Below are 20224 nucleotides of genomic sequence, written 5' to 3'. Positions count from 1 at the left end.
GTTAAAAGATAAGTCTTGAGGAAAAGTTGACTAACTAAGGTGCCCTACACAGGCTGGTAACTCAAGCTGTTGTGAAAAGAAAGCGGCATTGCCAAACATTCTGTGAATGAAAGGAAATGTAATGCACACCCTTTGTACCTTCACAGAACAAGGAACGTGCTTTGTCACTTTCGTTTATGTCCACTTGTTTCCATGGGTTCAAAGGGCGTGGCAGCTGAGTGGAAAGCGGGTTGTTGACTGACTGAAGCGTGGTGGATGGTGATTGGGAAGAGGGGCTTTTTGATGGCAGCATCCTGTCTTTAGGAAGCTGTCTTGAATCAGACTATGGTATTGTAGACATCATGCTAACTGGCAGCAGCTGTTGAGGGTTTCAGATGGGGGACACCCCCAAATTCCGGGGGTTGAACCTGCAACCTTTTGATTACAACACCTATTACAACACTGAACTACGCCCCTTCCTGGTTGCCACAATGTAATCTTTTTAGTACCAGGCAGTGAGCCTTTTTACCCTCAAGTCTTTTTTTTTAAACAAAACAAAACAAAACATGTTAACCACGAACAGAAATATCTGATGCTGCTTTTATCTGCTACTTTTAATTTTATCGTTAACTTGAGTGTTCCTTGCCCTCTTTCTCTCTCTTTAGGCTGCCAATAGCTTTATAGTTATTTATTCCATAAAATTTATACACTGTTTGATTGTAAAAAAAAAACCTGCTTACAAAAAGAGAAAAAAATAAAATTGAGAAACATTCACTTGAAATCATCCAAAAGTTAAAATACTAAAACAGATTAAAATTACCTCCACTTTCTAAGCACCTGGGTAGGCTTGTCTAAGCAAGAATGGCATAAGCTGCCAAAAAATTAATAACTGAAAGGTGAGCAGCATTTTCTGTGTTTTTATTTGAAAAAACAGGCCCCATCTTTGTAACTATTTGCTGGTAATTTTTAAATACAGTACAAATACAGTACAGTATAGATAAAAGAACGGCCTCAAGAGAATGCTTCCTTTTAATAGTCAGCATTTTCCTGGCACGGGGAGGCTGTGATAAGGCGCAAACAGGTGATCTACCTGTTGAATTTCTGCCTGCGCCGCCCAGAAGAAAGCCGAGCCGGGGCCTGCAGGGGTCACAACCGCCCACCAGGTGGCGAGACGTCCCGCCAGTTCCGCGTCACATGCACCTAAAACGCTGAAACCCGTCCTCGGATGACCCGGCCAGGCTCTTGCATCCATTCTGAGCGTCTCGCAGCGGGAGAAGCTGCATGGCGCCTCCGCTTGTTGTTGCAGCCGCAGCAGCAGCCGCAGCAGCAGAAGTTGCAGCCGCCGTCCTCGGACCCGGTGCAAGCTTAAGGTAGGTCGGCGTTTCCGGACAGGGCTTGCCGGGCCCTTCCTTGCACGGCGCACCGCCAGGAGCAGAGCGGAAAGGAGCTGGCAGGGAGGTGGTGGAGGTGGAGGACTAAAGCTCCGTGTTGCGAGTGCGGGGAGTCCGGGAGCTGGGCTTGGGTGGGGCTCCCCACTGGGGAGCCTTCCCGCTTGGAAGTCTGCGTGCGGGTCTCTCTCCGCCTGCTGCTCCATGATCCTGACACGTCAGTGAGGAAACGAGCCAGGGCAGGGAGCGTTCCGAAAGGACGCGAGGAGAGGAGACGGAGGGAGGGTTTGTTGTATCTCTCGGCGGGGAAGCGCGATGTTGGGCTGGGCAGGAGGAGGTACGACCTGGAGGGAGGGAGGGAGGGAGGGAGCCCTTAAACGCAGAGCTCTGCATGTTGCAAACGGGGCCATTGAGTTAGAAGGCGCTCGTTGCTGGTTGGAGAATCAAGGGGACCCGGAGGTTTGGCGCTGCAGTCCTGCGCGCGCTTTTGTGGCAGGGAGTCTCCTTGAACTCAGCTGGGTTTCCTTCTGCGTGGACTTGCCCAGGATCGTGGTGCAGTTGGTGTCAAAGCCACCGGAATTGGAGGCTGCTTAGATCCGAAGCCTTGTTTGCTTCTGTGCTGTACTGAGGTGCTGAGCGAACGTCTTTTTCTCTTGCCGAAACAATCCAACTCAACTAAGGTAAGATCACAGGGCTTAATTTGAGCCCTGGGGATTGACAGGGTTGAGGCCTGTGGCATGTGGTTTCTACTCTGTATCAGGAAGTTTGTAACGTTCGATATTAAATTATTATTATTAGTAGTAGTAGTAGTAGTACTCCAGAGGAGGGTGAATGCTGAGTTCCTTTATTCTACCCGCAGAATGACTCTGAATAGACTGCTTTACTTTCAAATGTCCCACAAGCACTCATTATATACTAAGTAATGACTGGGTGATTTTCCTCTTTTTCTCTTAACTGGTGATCTTGTATTTTTTTGTGTATTATCATCAGCACCGTTACTGTCCTCTTTTTTTGCTCTTAATTTTCTGTTACTTTGTTGTTGCTGCTGCTATTCATATCATTGTCTGTTTTGTAATGTAATGTGGGAATTTATGCGGAAGAACTTGGTCACAAGGCATGAACAATATAGGAAAGTGTCTGAAAAGCGTGTTGTAAACACTTTTTCATACTTCTGCTCTCAGTTAGTTGCCAGAGAGGTAAATGATTGCTCAAGTAACGTCTTTAGGGCAGACTTTCTGTGCAGGCTCTTTTTTTTCTTGTCTCTTTTATGAAATTGATGAACAGGATGAAGAAAGAGGAGATAATCCTAGAGGAAGCCAACTTTCCATTTGAGTGTAAATATAAGATTACACTGCTGAACTTTAATCTCAAATTTCCTGGCTGTTTGGTTCCGTTAGTGGGCTCTTCTCAGCTTGCGTCTGTTGAGGGACTGAGAGGTTTTACAAAGCCTTGGTGTCTCTCTCTCAAATCCATTGTGTAGTCAACCATGCAGAAGCTTCTTATATTTCTTGTTGTCCCTTATTAAAAGTTCTACGTAGCAACTGGATTTTCTGAAAAATAAGTGGTGGTGGTGATGTGTAAAACAAAGTATGCCCACGGTGATTAAGAAACAAGTTTCTTTCAAAATTATTTAAAGAAATTGTAATGCAGAATGTATAGGACTCTCCACCCTGATCACAGCCTAATCACCTCTGCTTTGACTCTTAGTTACGTATGTGTGGTACTGTGTGTCTGGTCTTTTCTAGAGGGATTTAAATCAAATATTTCCTACTTATCATTATTGGGGCCTGTTTGACATAAACCTGAGCCTCTTGCTGTAATTATTGCAAAATACTGTACATACGTAATTGTTTGTTGAGCTACATTTGAGTTGTTGTAAATTTTAATGGTTCAGAGTGCAATCTTCCAGCATCTTTCTGTGCATATCATGAAAGGGCATAAGAGGAGCAGCAAAAATGTCATTTAATATTTACTAGGATGTTTGTTTAATATTGCCCTTTCTGGGATGACTAGCGGTACTAAAGACAATAAACTCAAAATAATAAAATACCAGATTGACACAGATCAGTTTAATAAATATGAATAAACCCAATATCTCCAAATTTGGGGAAGAGTTATTGCTCAGTGGTAGAGCATGTGTGCTTCATTTAGAAGGTCTCTTGTTCATTCCCTGACATTTCCAAGTAGGGCTGGATGAGACCACCATAGTCTGAAATCCTGGAGAGCCACTGACAATCTGTGTAGACAATACTAAGCTAGATGGGCCTTCTAGATGGAGCTTCCTATGTTCCTATTCTGCTTGCAGATCAAAAACATTTACCCACTTACAGAGCTGAATATAAAAGAGCTGTTTGATTGCTAACACTCTGAACATTTGTCACTTCCCCTCCCCTTTTAACTAACACAACTAGATCTGAAAAAACTTTTTTCAGCTCGAAAGGGACTAAGTAAAATAGTCCTATAAAAGGCAAAGGGAAGAGAGATTCTGTCAGCAGCCATATTTCTTTATGAGAAAGAAATGAAAAGATTGGGTCTTAAAGCTTATATTGCCAGATCTGCTGATGTGTCCATACACATGTCTGTAAACCTGCATCTTCTTACACGTGTTCACAGAAATATTCCTTTGGAGTTGTTTAGTGGACATGAAAGATGCCATTGCAGTGGACATGACTACTGAATACCAATGTCATTTTGCATATCTGGGGCATGTTGTGGCTTGGGAGAATTACCCCAATTTCAGATAGGTAGCCGTGTTGGTCTGCCATAGTCAAAGCAAAAAAATTCCTTCCAGTAGCACCTTAAAGACCAACTAAGTTAGTTCTTGGTATGAGCTTTCGTGTGCAAGCACACTTCTTCAGATACACTGAAACAGAAGTTGCCAGATCCTTCTATATAGTGAGAAGGTGGGGAGGGGTATTACTCAGAAGGGTGGTGGGAATGGGTGATTGGCAGATAGCTGAGATGAGCCAGTTGACGACTCTTAACGACTGCAATAGGTCTTACAGGAAAAAGCAAGGGGTGAGAAGGTGAGAAATGGCTTTGTCATGTATAATGAGATAAGAATCCAATGTCTTTGTTCAGGCCAGGTCTCTCCATGGTTTTAAGTTTGGTAATGAGTTGTAATTCAGCAGCTTCTCTTTCCAGTCTATTTCTGAAATTCCTTTGTAGTAAAACAGCTACTTTGAGATCTTGTATAGAATGTCCTGGGAGATTGAAGTGTTCTCCTACTGGTTTCTCTGTCTTGTGATTCTTGATGTCAGATTTGTGTCCGTTTATTCTTTGGCGTAAGGTTTGGCCTGTTTGTCCAATATAGAGAGCTGAAGGACACTGTTGGCATTTGATGGCATACACAATGTTAGACGATGAGCAATTAAACAGTCCCGAGATGGTATGTGTGATGTTGTTGGGGCCAGTAATGGTGTTGTCCGGGTGTATGTGGCAGCAAAGTTGGCATCTGGGTTTATTGCAGGCTCTGGTGCCAGTGTCCGTGTTAGGTCTGGTTGTAGTATTATTGTGGGTTAGGAGTTGTTTAAGATTGGGTGGCTGTCTGTAGGCAATGAAAGGTCTTCCTCCCAGAGCTTGAGAAAGAGAACTGTCATTGTCCAGGAGAGGTTGTAGATCTCTGATGATGCGTTGTACTGTTTTAACTTGGGAGCTGTATGTGATGACTAGAGGTGTTCTGTTATTTTCTTTTTTGGGTCTGTCTTGCAGCAAGTTCTCTCTGGGTATCAGTCTGGCTCTGTTGATCTGTTGTCTAACTTCATCTGCTGGGTATTTTAGTTCTAAAAAGGTTTGCTGTAGATCTCTTAGGTGAGAGTCTCTGTCTGTAGAATTGGAACAGATACGGCTGTAACGTAGTGCCTGGCTATATACAATGGACTGTTTGGTATGTTTGGGATGGTAGCTAGAGGCATGTAGATATGTTTGTCGGTCAGTTGGTTTACGGTATAAGGTGGTGTCTATGTGCCCATCCTGTATTTTTATAGTAGTGTCCAAAAAATGTATTTCTTGTATAGATTGATTCATAGTTAGGTTGATTGTGGGGTGAAAATCATTAAATTTCTGGTGGAAGGTGTCCAGGGTCTGTTGACCATGTGTCCAGATGATAAAAATATCGTCAATGTATCGCAGGTACAAGAGAGGTTTGAGTGGGTAGGAGTTTAGGAAACGTTGTTCTAAATCTGCCATGAAGATGTTGGCATACTGTGGGGCCATGCGGGTGCCCATTGCTGTGCCGCTGATCTGAAGGAACAGGTCATCACCGAATTTGAAGTTGTTGTGGGTAAGGACAAATTGGCAGAGTTTGGTGGCAAGGTCCGCTGTGGTTTTATCTGAAATGGTGTTCATTATAGCTTGTAAACCATCGTTGTGTGGGATGTTGGTATACAGAGATTCCACATCCATAGTAGCTAGTATAGTATTGTTGGGAAGATTATTTAAAGATTGTATTTTCCTCAGAAAATCTGTGGTGTCACGTACATAGCTGGGAGCACTGATGGCATATGGTTTCAGAACAGAGTCCATATAACCGGAGACACCCACTGTAATAGTGCCAATACCTGAAATGATGGGGCGTCCTGGATTTCCTGGTTTGTGTATTTTAGGTAGAAGATAGAAAGTTCCTGGTCGAGGTTCTGTTGGTGTGTTGGTGAGGATCTGTTCTTGGATGTGTGGGGGTAGCTCCTTAACAATCTTGTTCAGTTCTTTTTTGTATTCTTGTGTGGGGTCTGAGTCCAATTTTATGTAAAAGGCGGTATTGGAAAGTTGTCTGTGAGCCTCCTGAATGTAGTCAGTTTTGTTCATGATGACGACAGCTCCACCTTTGTCTGCTTCTTTAATTATAATGTCTGGGTTGTTTCTGAGATTATCTATGGCTCTCCTTTCAGCATGGTTTAGATTTTGTTGTAAGCGATGGTGTTTTCTGGTCACATCTGTTTGGATTCTGTGGCGGAAGCAGTCAATGTACAAGTCCAGTGTGGTATTGCGTCCATCAGGAGGGGTCCATGTGGAGTCCCTTTTTGTGTAACACTTTTTCGGTGGTAGTTGGTGGTCAGTGTTCTGTTGGGAGGGTGGTTGTTGTTCTCCAGTGGGTTGAGAGGTGTTGTGTTGTGAAGTTGTTGTTTGTTCTGATTTGTCTTGTTGTTGTGTGTGTTGAAAATACTCCTTCAGGCGTAAACGGCGGAAAAATGCTTCCAAGTCCCCGTAGAACTGAATCATGTGTGGGGATTTGGCAGGGCAGAATGACAGTCCACGTGAAAGGACTGATTCCTCAGCTGGGCTGAGTGCTTGCTGTGAGAGATTGACAATATTGTTGATCTTGTTTTGATTAGTAGCCTGTAGGTTGGAAAGGTTAGAGAGTTTCTTGTTTTTCTGTTTTTTCAGTAGCTCCAGTTGAGAGTGGTAAATGTTTTGTTTTTCCTTTTGGAACTCTTGCCAAGTTTGGTGGTTCCTGATAGAGTTGTCTAATACAAGGAGTTCCTCCTTTATTAGCTTCTGTTTAGAGTAGAGAACGCTGATCAGATGTTTGAGCAGCTTCTTAGAGAAAGTGTTGCATAGTTTTCTTGTATATTCAGTGGGATACGTGGATTGTAGAGGGTTCTTAATTCTAAGACCCTTGGGTATAATGTCCAGGTTCTTGCATTTAGTAAGAAAGAAGATATCAGTCTGTACCTGTGCAAGTTTCTTGGTGAGGTTGATGGACTTCCATTTCATGCGGCTCAATGTGGTGCCTTCCATAGTTCCAGTTACAGATAGGTAGCCGTGTTGGTCTGCCATAGTCAAAGCAAAAAAATTCCTTCCAGTAGCACCTTAAAGACCAACTAAGTTAGTTCTTGGTATGAGCTTTCGTGTGCAAGCACACTTCTTCAGATACACTGAAACAGAAGTTGCCAGATCCTTCTATATAGTGAGAAGGTGGGGAGGGGTATTACTCAGAAGGGTGGTGGGAATGGGTGATTGGCAGATAGCTGAGATGAGCCAGTTGACGACTCTTAACGACTGCAATAGGTCTTACAGGAAAAAGCAAGGGGTGAGAAGGTGAGAAATGGCTTTGTCATGTATAATGAGATAAGAATCCAATGTCTTTGTTCAGGCCAGGTCTCTCCATGGTTTTAAGTTTGGTAATGAGTTGTAATTCAGCAGCTTCTCTTTCCAGTCTATTTCTGAAATTCCTTTGTAGTAAAACAGCTACTTTGAGATCTTGTATAGAATGTCCTGGGAGATTGAAGTGTTCTCCTACTGGTTTCTCTGTCTTGTGATTCTTGATGTCAGATTTGTGTCCGTTTATTCTTTGGCGTAAGGTTTGGCCTGTTTGTCCAATATAGAGAGCTGAAGGACACTGTTGGCATTTGATGGCATACACAATGTTAGACGATGAGCAATTAAACAGTCCCGAGATGGTATGTGTGATGTTGTTGGGGCCAGTAATGGTGTTGTCCGGGTGTATGTGGCAGCAAAGTTGGCATCTGGGTTTATTGCAGGCTCTGGTGCCAGTGTCCGTGTTAGGTCTGGTTGTAGTATTATTGTGGGTTAGGAGTTGTTTAAGATTGGGTGGCTGTCTGTAGGCAATGAAAGGTCTTCCTCCTACTGGAAGGAATTTTTTTGCTTTACCCCAATTTGTTGTTGTTAATATATTCATCTGCAGAAAATGGCTGAAAGTACCGGTAAGTAAAAATGGCTCCGCTGTGCTATGGAACAGAAAAGGTGGTTAGTTCAATGCAAGGCAAAACAAAACAAAACAAAACAAAACAAAACACAGGCTATCCCAACCCACTTTGCCTTGAACATAAGCTCAATACAGTTGACTGAATTTTCACTGTGACTTGCTGGGGTACAAATGTGACTGGGTGTGGGGATTTTAAGAGGTGCTTAGTTGCCAGTTGGTGTAGTGGACAGCTCCCTGTACCTGTATGTTGTGAACTGCCCTGATACTTGTGGATGAAGGGCAGTATACTACTGCTACTACCCAGATTTCTTTCTTTCTTTGATCTGTGTTTCAAGTTTTCCTATCCCTGATTAGGCTCAGGCTTATTGTGGATGGATCTGATTCCACCCTGCGTTTCTAGAAACCCTCCATCAACACAGCAGGGAACTTCCTTTTAGAATGAGACTGGCACTTGCTTTCTCACAAGTCCTACAATGTGGGAAAATAGCAAACATGGCTAAGAGGCAAGGGAACAGGGAAGAAAGGCAAGGGGTCTAGCTAACGTGAAAAGGTCTGGCTCCCACAGTGATCTCACGGGGTCAGAGTGTATTGAAGAATAAGAATCCTGGAAGATTCCATAAAGTTAAAAAGCTTGGGTGTACAGGAGGGGTCTGTTTATAGGAAAATGCTTATCGAATTAGCATTAACTCAAGTGCAAAAAGTGATCTCATTATCATCAGAGGGCTGGAAAAAAGCATGTTGCACTACAAAAGGCAGGGTTTGTTTTATATAATAATAATAATAATAATAATAATAATAATAATAATAAATTATTTAATAGGACAACAGAAGACAGGTGTAGTCAGCAGTCACTGGTCATGACATTTAAATTTTCATGCCACAGACTTGCAACAGCCATGAGGGTCATTTTTCCTCTTAAGCATGATATGATTAGCTAAACTGTGTTTGTTGTAGGAATTTAGCTTTTATTTCTCAGGTAATGCAATCGAAGCTGCTTCATTTAATGTAATGCAATCGAAGCTGCTTCATTCCCTTCAGATCAAGGGAAGTAATAGTGCCACTGTATTCTGCTCTGGTCAGACCTCACCTGGAGTACTGTGTCCAGTTCTGGGCACCACAATTCAAGAAGGACACTGACAAACTGGAACGTGTCCAGAGGAGGGCAACCAAAATGGTCAAAGGCCTGGAAACGATGCCTTATGAGGAACGGCTAAGGGAGCTGGGCATGTTTAGCCTGGAAAAGAGGAGGTTAAGGGGTGATATGATAGCCATGTTCAAATATATAAAAGGATGTCACATAGAGGAGGGAGAAAGGTTGTTTTCTGCTGCTCCAGAGAAGCGGACACGGAGCAATGGATCCAAACTACAAGAAAGAAGATTCCACCTAAACATTAGGAAGAACTTCCTGACAGTAAGAGCTGTTCGACAGTGGAATCTGCTGCCAAGGAGTGTGGTGGAGTCTCCTTCTTTGGAGGTCTTTAAGCAGAGGCTTGACAACCATATGTCAGGAGTGCTCTGATGGTGTTTCCTGCTTGGCAGGGGGTTGGACTCGATGGCCCTTGTGGTCTCTTCCAACTCTATGATTCTATGATTCTATGATTCTATGATTTAATTGGGGAAGAGTAGGCTTGCTAGATGAAATCTGCTACTTGCACGGGATAATTAATGGGCAAATTAGAGGCATTACCTGCACAATCTATGGCTTGGTTCTGGGTGTGGGGGAATAACTAGGCATATATGTGTACAAGATCTATTATTTTTTTGGGGGGGTAATACTCCTTAACTACTGTGAAGAGGATTTATGGCAGGAACTGCTAATACTTCTCTTAGCTTAGGCTTTCTCCTGTTTCTTTGCAACAGGACCACCCTTGTCCAGAGCAAGCTGAATTACACATACAGTCTTGAGGCACATGAAGAGTTCCAGTTGGTAACTGGCTTATTGAGTCAGCATGTAAGTCAGCGGTGGGAAACCTGTGAGCTGCCAGATATTGGTGGACCACAGCTCCCATCAACCTTTCGGACATGCTGGCTGGGAATGATGGGAACTGGGAGTTTGCCAATATTTCCCCACGGCTGATGTAAGTGTTCAGGATTATGTGCTCCAAGCCCTCTCAATCAGTGTAACATTAAAAAAAAAAAAATTCTAGAGTTAGAAGGCATCTCAGAGGTTGTCTAGTCCAACCTCATGTGCTTGCAAAAAATCCACTGGTACAGTATCCATGCTGAAATAGCCATTCAACCTGTTTGGGTATTTCAGAGGTGATGCAATGGCCTTGAACTTTGATATGTTGCTGCCATGTTTCCCTTCACCCCCACACTATTTCCACATTGCTGTTTGTCTCATGCAAGCAGTTGTCTCTTGAGGACTACTTCCGAATTTATTTGTCTAGTATATGTCATCTCTCTCTCCCTCTACCTTTCTCACACCCCTCCCACTGCCCCCAATACTCAGGCAGTCCAGCCTTTGCATAGGGGCACCTAGGCACAAATGGCTTAAGGTATGGATATAACTCTGTCTAAGACTGAGCTGTGCAAGGAGAGCAAACTTATCCCCGTTAGATTATTGTTTACCTCTGGTAAATTATCTCTAGCCAGTTCTTGGAGAATGAGGTAATCTTTCTGCTCTCTAGGAGTAAACACAGCATTTACCTCTTTGTAACATCCTCCGAAGGAAAGAGTGATTTACTGGGAAGTGTTACATATTTTTCTTTTACTAAGAAGACTATACAGTAGGTGGAGGTGTTGGGATAGATTCTGACTGGAGGGAAGTCTGAGAGCTCTGGTTCCCCACCATCTTCCTCAACTTGTTGTAAATATGTCTGATCAGGAATATAAAATTTTTCTGTTTTCTAAAAAAGTTTTTATGACATTTCTGGGAACAGAAACAGAGCTGAAAATACAGAGGTGTCGGAACTTGAAAAAGAGGTAAATAAAAATTCCTGCAGTGCCAGGGGACATTGTCAACTTGCTCTGTTGCATGCAGGCAGGGCGACACTTCTGCTTTGGCTGGCACCCGGATACCCAGCCAAAGAGTTTTCCTTCCACATGTGGCTGAACCGCACAATTTAAGCGGCATGCCCCAGGCGATTGTAAGATAAAAAGGCTGCATGTGAATACACATGATGGAAATGGCATCTTCTGCAATTCAGGAGCCAGTGTGGTGTGGTGGTTAAGAGCACGGGTAGGCAACCTAAGGCCTGGGGGCCAGATGCAGCCCAATCGCCTTCTCAGTCCGGCCCGCGGACATGTTTTTACATGAATAGAATGTGTCCTGGTTAAGAGTATCGAACTAGCACTTCAGAGACCAGGGTTCAAAGCTCCACTCAGCCATGAAGCTCCCTGAGTGACTTTGGGCCTGTCACTGCCTCTCAGCCTAACCTACCTGACGGGGATGTTGTGGGGAGTAAATGAGAAGGAGAACCTTGAGCTCTGTGAAGGAAAAGGTGGGATGTAAATGCTAATAAATAAATGTTGTAAGGGATGTGGTTTCCATGGCAGCCCCCCCCCCCTTTGGCTTTGTAACTGCTATATTTAATTGTATGATCAGGCTAGCCCTGAAACCGTGCAGATTTTCTTTCAATAACTGTATATGTAACATGAGTGAGACTTGTTGCCTGAGGAGAAATGGGGTATGGCAACATTACTGTATGGCGCTGCCAAGGGTTTGCCTTGGGTTACATGAAATGGTTCTTGTGCACAAAATTTAAAAGAAGACTGAGCTAATCATCACAATCTACTATGATAGATTAAAGAAATTTTAAAAAGACATTTAAAAAAATAAATAATAAAGCCCTTACTGTTATCTTTTTATATTTCTTTAAATTCATTTAAAATATTTGGTATATGATACTGAGATGAAACAAGTGGTGCATAAAAGTTCAGTCCCCAAGTGGTCAGTGAGGGGGAAAGACCTGCTGTGCTTCAATGAAAGCGGTGTTACAGAAGAATACAGGCTACTTGGTTCATGTTAATTGTACCTAGTAATTCTAGGCAGAGGATCCTGTTTTTCAGTTCAGTGATTTCAGATGGCTATTTCTATCTAGCAGGGTATTGTCTCCTGCGGTATTTCGGTGAAGACTTTAGTCTTCACACATCACAAAATCAGGTGTTAAGCTGAGAACATAATGCTCAGTTAACATGTAAGCTAAGTCAAACGGAGGCTCTGCACAAATGAGCAAATATTTGGTGGACTCACAGAGCCGGGTCCTACTGCTGCTATGCCTCGGTGTTGTTGGGGTTTTTTGGTGGTGGCAGGTTGTTGCTGTTGTTTCTTTCTAGTATCTGTAGTTTAGATTTAGTTGTGATTTATGTGTAAATTGTTTAGTTTGGCTGTGTATTTAAAAAATGTTATATTTATTGTTTATGACTACTTTTGTTATGTTGCATTTTGCATGTTGTAAGCCCCCTTCAACATGGTTTGTTGTGGAAAGGCGGCATACAAATAAAACTATGTATGTATGTATGCATGTATGCACCCAGGGCAAAGCGATGGTTTGACTTAGCATTACATCCAAACCTAGAGTTGTGGCTTGTCTCCCTGAGATGAACCACAAGGAGGAAAGGCCCTGGAGTGTGTAGAGTGACACAAACCATGAACAAGGTTTTGGATGTAACAGTAAACCAAATCATGGTCATTCACACAAACTCATGGTTTTGCAGGTTGCATGTGAACTGGGTCCCTGTACTGGGCTGGGAGCAGTGGGTGCTGTTCATGAACCCTGTCTAATCCTTCAGCTTTGTGATTTTACTATAACATTGAACTGAACTGATTTGTAGAGGAAGGCAATGAAAATATTTGGTGTTTGAGGTAAAATCTCTGTGTCCTCTTCACGGTCTTCAAGTTTTGGCATGTTAGCTGCTTGCTCTCCCTTACTGTTTACTGTGCAATAAGCAAAGCAGGTGGGCCATTGTATGAAACTGCTCCGAGAGGCAAGGTTTTCTTATTGTTCTAGCAATTCATCTTCTGAATGAAATCTGCTGTGGCTTTAAGCGGACCTGGTTCCGAATTAGGGTTGCTTTAGTCTTGGACTTTTATTGCGGCTGCACAGGAAGCAACTGTTCATGAAGGGAAAATATAATTCCAGCCCTTACAATTGACTGAGTGGGCTGTGCAGCTGCCTCAAACCTGGAAGCCTGCTTCCGCCACGCCCTTAAATATGTCAGTTTAACACTTGGGGTTTTAAGGCATTCTTTTCATGACCTATGATTTTGATTGCACACCTTAGCATTTTTAAACACCAGGGGTCTGTAGTGGCTGCTTGGGGAATAGGAGGAGCCTGATGGGCGTAGCTGTTCTCACTTCCTGCCTCACATGTCAATGGAATGGCATCCTGTGTTACCCCTGGACACTGTTCTCTCGTCCTGCAGTAAATATCAAGTATTGTATTACAATACAGGCCCTTGCTTTTTTGGCTGAAACTCTGGGGCAATGGTTAATGCAGCCCCATCTGCAATGGCTCCTCCAGGGCCCATATGGACTCTGCAGACAAAAAGCAGTGAAGAGGATAATGAGTCTAGCATGTAGAAATTACGGGAAAGGTTGGATAAAAGTTTGGATTTCTGGTTGGGAGCTGCATCTGAATCGCCAAATGAGCAGGGCCTGCTGGAGTAGAGAAATGGGCTGACAGTAGAGGGATGCATGCCAAAGTGGGTAGGAAGTCCTTTTCAACGTCTTGTGTGTGTTTAAGCTCCCTCCAGAAACTTAAGATGTATCACACCCTTTCCTTGGTGCCTACATAGCAAAGATGTGGCAACTAAAAGGATCGAGGAAGCAGTTAAAAATGTGTCAGTGCATGCATGCCAACTTCAAATCCTGTTGCTCTTTGGGTTGGGTTGCAAATGAACTGTGGTGAGTTTGTGTGTGTAAAGGAGAGTGAGTATTTATGTAGGTGTCGCTATACTGCCCTTCACTATACTACACCAGGCGGTGCACAACATATCAAAACACATCAATGCAGAGTCTTAAAAATGATTAAAACTTCAGCACAAAATAGAAACAGCGTAAACTAAGGACTAATCCACACTTCTGCTTGTTCTATGATTTCTAGGCATGGGTCCGAGAGGTTTTTCTTTTCTCCTACTGCTTTCTCTAGGAAAACCTGCTGTTTACCACTGAATCAGAACAAAGGTCAACGCTCAGGACAAAACAAAGACCTCTCAGACCCATGCCTAGAACAAGTGCAAGTGTGGATGAGCCCTGAAATAACATAAAACAGCAGAGGGTATGATAAAAAGCTGCCCTCAGAAATACTACACCTCTTCACTTCCCAAAGCCGGGCAAAAGAAGCATGTTTTCCTCACTGAGGTGAGATGTACCCTGATGGTTCTGAAGTTTTATTAAAATAAACAGGCAGCTTGTCAACTAGGTATGCAGTGACACAGGTTGCAATGACTATAAAAGCTTCCTGCTGCTGGAAGCTTGCTACTACGCCAGCGCATTTGGTTTTTAAAAGCAACCTATAAGCTATTGTGGATTATATCTAAGTATCTAAATGTTATCCAATTTTCCAGGGGAAGGAATGTGGAACATTAAGATATACACTGTAAATCATTTGCCCAGAGGACGTATTTGCTGCTGCCAGCTGAAAACTGAATCTGATTAATCTACAGTTCTATTTTTAATTATGTAAAAGTTGTTGATCCTCTACTTCTTTTTTCTGTTTGAACCCTGACAAGTTTCTTGTGGAAGAGGCAGTTGATGTCTTACTGCCTCTGTCCACAACCTCCTTCATTGTCATTTTAGTTAGTGAAGACAGGAGATGGCTTTCAGGGAGGTGGGCTCTAGACAGGAGTGTAAGGTCATAAATACTCAAGCAGCTTACAATGGGTGATATCCAACATTAGTCATACTTAAAGTAGACATCTGAAGGCAGCCCTGTATAGGGAAGTTGCTAATATTTGATGTTTTATGCTTTTATATTTGTTGGAAGTGTCCCATAGTGGCTGGGGCAACCTAGTCAGATGGGCAGGGTACAAATTATAAAAATATTATTTATTATTACTAGACTAATTGAAATCAGTGGGTTTCAGATACTTAGGTCAATTGATTTCAGTGGATCTGCTCTACATATGACTTAGCTGGATTTTACCGAGGGGATTTACAAAGCACTAACACAGCTGTAGAGAGAAAAGAGCAATAGGACATAGACATTTTTCTGTAATTTACTGAGTTGTCAGGAAAGCATTTTTAATCTGTAATAATATTCTGCATTGCACTTGAACCGGAGTGTGTATAAAGGGGAAGGGAGGAATTGTGCCTCCATTTTTAAAAGAAGGGTTGTTAGTACGTTGCATAGCAGATGAATAGGATTCTTCATGCACTCATCTGCTGCCAAACACTGATGTTATTTGAAAACAAAGACTTTCTTCAGAGCAAAGTTTAGGCTGGCATGGCTATGAATCCCAGAATTATTTTACATTTGGATGAAAACAGTGGTGCCCTTGTACTTGTAGAGTGCTGGAAAGCTGCTCATCCCCAAGTCAAACCCTGGTAAGCAACTCTTTTTAATCTTGTTTGCAAATCCGCTGTTCTCCTGGTAGATACTGAAAAACAAACTTGAAATTAAAAACTAAATTTGGGCTAAAACTATTCGAGCCTATAACAGAAATTGGCAGTCTCCTAGGCCGTGCAAGTTGATCAGTCACAGACAATTGCATTCATGCGCAACTATGGCCGCAAAAGTGAGAAGCAGGTATGTTGAGTGTCCAGTTTCTGCATGTGTGTGTATTGGTATAACAACTTTGAGGCAAGGGAGTGAGTTATGCAGCCATCCATTTAGGTGAGAGCCAAACTAGACATGGAGAAACTGTGTTAAAACACCTGTTTGTTCTGTTTATCTATAAAGTGGGAATGGAAGTAGCCTATGCTTTGCACAAGGGACGCGGGTGGCGCTGTGGGTTAAACCACAGAGCCTAGGACTTGCAGATCAGAAGGTCGGCGGTTCAAATCCCCGCAACGGGGTGAGCTCCCGTTGCTCGGTCCCTGCTCCTGCCAACCTAGCAGTTCGAAAGGACGTCAAAGTGCAAGTAGATAAATAGGTACCGCTCCAGTGGGAAAGTAAACAGCGTTTCCGTGCGCTGCTCTGGTTCGCCAGAAGCGGCTTAGTCATGCTGGCCACATGACCAGGAAGCTGTATGCCGGTTCCCTCGGCCAATAAAGCGAGATGAGCGCCGCAACCCCAGAGTTGGTCACGACTGGACCTAATGGTCAGGGGTCCCCTTTACCCTTTATGCTTTGCACAGGGGGTGGGGAATTTTTCCCCAGCCTGGGGGCCACATTCCTTTCTAGGCAACCTTTTGGGGGCCACACACCAGTGGTGGATTGGGCCAGAAGCAAAAGCAGGCAGAGCAACAAATGTTCATTTTATGTTTGTACAGTAGGTTTCTTTCTACACAAAAATTCATGACAGAGTTAAAGGGCACATTTAAACCAGGCAAAAGCAGTCAAGGCCAATGAGGAGTTAGGATCAGGGAGAAGTGATGCGGCCTGCCCCATCACTGTCCCTTAGTTCCACTATTTATATGGCTGTCAGAGTTGCAAGTATCTCAGATGCAACATGGACAAGTTAACATCAAGGATAGCAAATAGGATTATAACATGATCCAACAGCCTAATTTTCATTTTGTTATCACCTGAATTCTCCCTTATGGGACATCTAGTTTGGGACATTTAGTATGGGACATCTAATTTGGCCCTACATTAATAATACTGATTTTAGAATGAGCCTTTAAATTATCTGTCTTCTGTTCCTAATCTGCATGTGATTTTTGACTTCTTAAATATTAAAGATGGGTTGGGTATACTAGGTTTGCTAGGCCAACCTTATAAATTGGGAACAGTAGGAAGCTGAGGAAGTTTCCCCCTCATTTCATAGCAAGAGTTGAAAATGCAAAATAGATAGGAACTTGCAACAGTAGACTAAAGAAGTTGAATGGGTTGCCAGATTCTCAGCTCAAAGTGACGAATAGTCACTCATTAGTGCAAGGAAGGTCTGATTAGATCTATCCAGAGGTATTCAAGTACAGCTTGACTTCATTTATTTTAAAGGCCTCATTTGTTATATGCTGGAGTAAGATTTCCTTATCACCTTGTTTTGACTCTGATGGCATTTCTTGGCAATGCAACCTATTTGGAGATGTTTGTGGAATTTCAGTGGTTGCCCTACAGGGCTGGCATAAATTTCAAGCATTCTCGTATTTTACTTGTGAAGCGCTATTCAGAGTGGATTTGGGGAGTAAAGAGCTGTCTCTGATACCAAGATAATGGAAAATCCTACTAAGATGTAGCATCCTTCCACAGAAGCGTATTTGACCACCATCTGCGTAATTCATAATTACTCTAACACAAAGTTCAGCCTCCTAATGTAATGGAGGGCATTGAGGGTTTATTTTTAGTGGAGTAACTGGTTTTTTGACAACAGTTTTTAGAAGATGGATTCAACCAGGAGGTGTAGGGAGCTGAGATCTTGCCATGTTGAAGCAAACAAATGGCTAATTACCATGGCCAAAAGCCAGTTAGCTGTGCCTTTGCAACATCACCATCATATCAATATGGTCATGAGAATGAACTTTCAGTATCCTTTTATAACTGTCTAAAGCAAAATAAGCAAACCTTTAAAGTTTCTGATCTTTTTGGAAAGCTATATATATTTTAAAAATGATCTAAACCTAATTATCAATTTTTTTCACACAAATTCCTTTTTATTTAGAATGTATAGTACACAGCTGAGCATTAAAGAGAGAACCATTTTGTTACTATCATAAACTCAATAGGCTGCAAGATTTCCTACTTACTTTTGCATTCTTTTTTTTTTTATAAATATTTATTAGGGTTTAACATACAAAATAGATATAATAAACAATGTAGCATATGTCTTAACATAGTTTCACATCTTCTTTGGACTCCCTCACATCTCCCGCTCCCACTTTCATCGTTATAACTTTTTGCCAGCAATTTATCATCTTGTTTGCATTCTTATGCCCCATCTATTTATTTATAATCTTGTAATTCTCGAAGAAATTTATATTTTCTCAATCTCACATTATCATCTTAAATCATCTAATTTAGTGGTGCTCAATTATTTATGATCTAGCATCCTGCTTAGCATTCACTCAAATTACAATATTTTTGTAGATAAATCTTGAATTTCTTCCAGTCCTCCTCCATCCTCTCCTCTCCCAGGTCACGGATTCTGCCGGTCATCTCGGCCAGTTCCATATAGTCTATCAGTTGCATCTGCCATTCTTCCAGTGTGGGTAGATCTTGAGCTTTCCAGTGCTTTGCAAGAAGTATCCTTGCTGCTGTTGTTGCGTACATAAAAAATGTCCAATCCTTCTTTGCCACCCCTTGGCCGACAATACCCAAAAGAAAGGCCTCTGGTTTCTTTGTGAAGGTATACTTAAATACCTTTTTCAGTTCATTATAAATCATTTCCCAGAACGCCTTCACTTTAGGGCAGGTCCACCAGAGGTGGAAGAATGTTCCTTTACTCTCTTTACATTTCCATCACTTATTATCAGACAGGTGGTATATTTTTGCAAGTTTGACTGGGGTCATATACCATCTATATATCATTTTCATTACATTTTCTTTCAAAGCATTGCATGCAGTAAAGTTCAACCCAGTACTCCACAACCTTTCCCAGTCCTCAAACATGATATTGTACCCAATGTCCTGCGCCCACCTTATCATAGCCGATTTAACCATTTCATCTTGTGTATTCCATTTTAACAGCAAGTTATACATCCTTGAAAGCACCTTAGTCTTTGGTTCTAACAGTTCTGTTTCTAGTTTCGATTTCTCCACCTGGAACCCTAGTTTCTTATCATTTTTAAAAACTTCTTTAATCTGAGCGTAATGTAACCAGTCTCGCACTTTATCCTTCATTTTCTCCAAACTCTGCAATTTCCAGTTGTCTCCATCTTTTTCTAATATTTCCCAATATTTTGGCCATTTGGCCTCCATATTGGGTCTTTTTCGGGCCTTAGCTTCCAAAGGTGAAAGCCACCTTAGAGTTTTATTTTCCAACAAGTCTTTATATTTTGTCCAGACATTAAACAGTGATTTTCTGACAATATGGTTCTTAAAGGCCTTATTGATTTTAACCTTGTCGTACCATAAGTATGCATGCCATCCAAAAGTATTGTTAAACCCTTCCAAATCCAACACGTCAGTGTCCTCAAGAAGTAGCCAGTCTTTTAGCCAGCAGAAAGCTGCGGCCTCATAATACAACTTTAAATCTGGCAGGGCAAAGCCCCCTCTTTCTTTCGCATCAGTTAATATCTTAAACTTAATTCTGGGCTTTTTGCCCTGCCAGACAAACTTAGAAATATCTCTCTGCCACTTCTGAAAACACTCCGTCTTATCCAAAACCTGAAGTGTTTGAAACAAAAACAACATCTTTGGCAATACATTCATCTTGATAGCAGCAATTCGGCCTAACAAAGAAAGTTTCAATTTTGTCCAACTGTCTAAATCTCTCTTAATTTCTGCCCAACACTTTTCATAATTATCCTTAAATAGACTTAGATTTTTTGCTGTTATGTTTACCCCTAGGTACTTTACTTTTTTAACCACATTTAATTCTGTCTCTTTCTGAAACCGTTCTGACTCTGTATCTGTCAGATTTTTTCCCAACACCTTAGTTTTCTGTTTGTTTAATTTAAATCCCGCCACCCGACCAAAGTCATAAATCAGTTGTAATACTCTTTTCGTACTAGACTCTGGCTCCTGCAAGGTCAAAACCAAGTCATCTGCAAAAGCTTTAAGCTTATATTGTTTCTCTCCGACCTGAATTCCTTCCACCAACCGGTCCCCTCTAATCATATTCAGGAGCACTTCCAGAACCGAAATAAATAACAAAGGGGAAATAGGGCAGCCTTGTCGTGTTCCTTTTTCAATTTTAAACTCTTCTGTAACCACATTGTTGACTATCAGTTTAGCTTTCTGCTCTGAATATATCGCCTCAATCCCATTCTCAAAACCCCGTCCCACTTCCATTCCTTTTAAATTTCCCTTCATAAATTTCCAGGAAATGTTGTCAAAGGCCTTCTCCGCATCTATAAAAATTAAGACTGCTTTTGTGTTTATATCTGTTTGCAAAAGTTCCAGAATGTCAATAATATTCCTTGTATTAGCAAACAAGTGTCTGCCTGGGAGAAAGCCTGCCTGGTCCTTGTGAATTACTTCATTTAA

General features: G+C 42.1%; 1 protein-coding gene across 5 annotated transcripts in view; it reads left to right on the top strand.

Annotated features, from left to right (window-relative positions):
* The first annotated feature begins 1177 nt into the window (after nucleotides 1-1177).
* Nucleotides 1178-20224, top strand: part of LOC308481271 (serine/threonine-protein kinase Sgk3) — a 59428-nt gene continuing 40381 nt past the window's right edge. For 3 of the 5 annotated variants that reach the window (XM_081013516.1, XM_081013512.1, XM_081013514.1), the window contains exon 1: nucleotides 1496-2047. The gene's annotated coding sequence lies outside the window, so the exon portion shown is untranslated. Of the gene's footprint in view, nucleotides 1350-1495; nucleotides 2048-20224 lie in introns of those variants that run through there. The other 2 variants (XM_081013513.1, XM_081013517.1) reach the window with 2 other exon arrangements.

The sequence above is a fragment of the Podarcis pityusensis genome, assembly GCF_964106645.2.
Source record: "Podarcis pityusensis genome assembly, chromosome: 7".
Classification (NCBI taxonomy): Eukaryota; Metazoa; Chordata; class Lepidosauria; order Squamata; family Lacertidae; genus Podarcis; species Podarcis pityusensis.
This window is presented reverse-complemented; position numbering and strand designations above follow the sequence as displayed.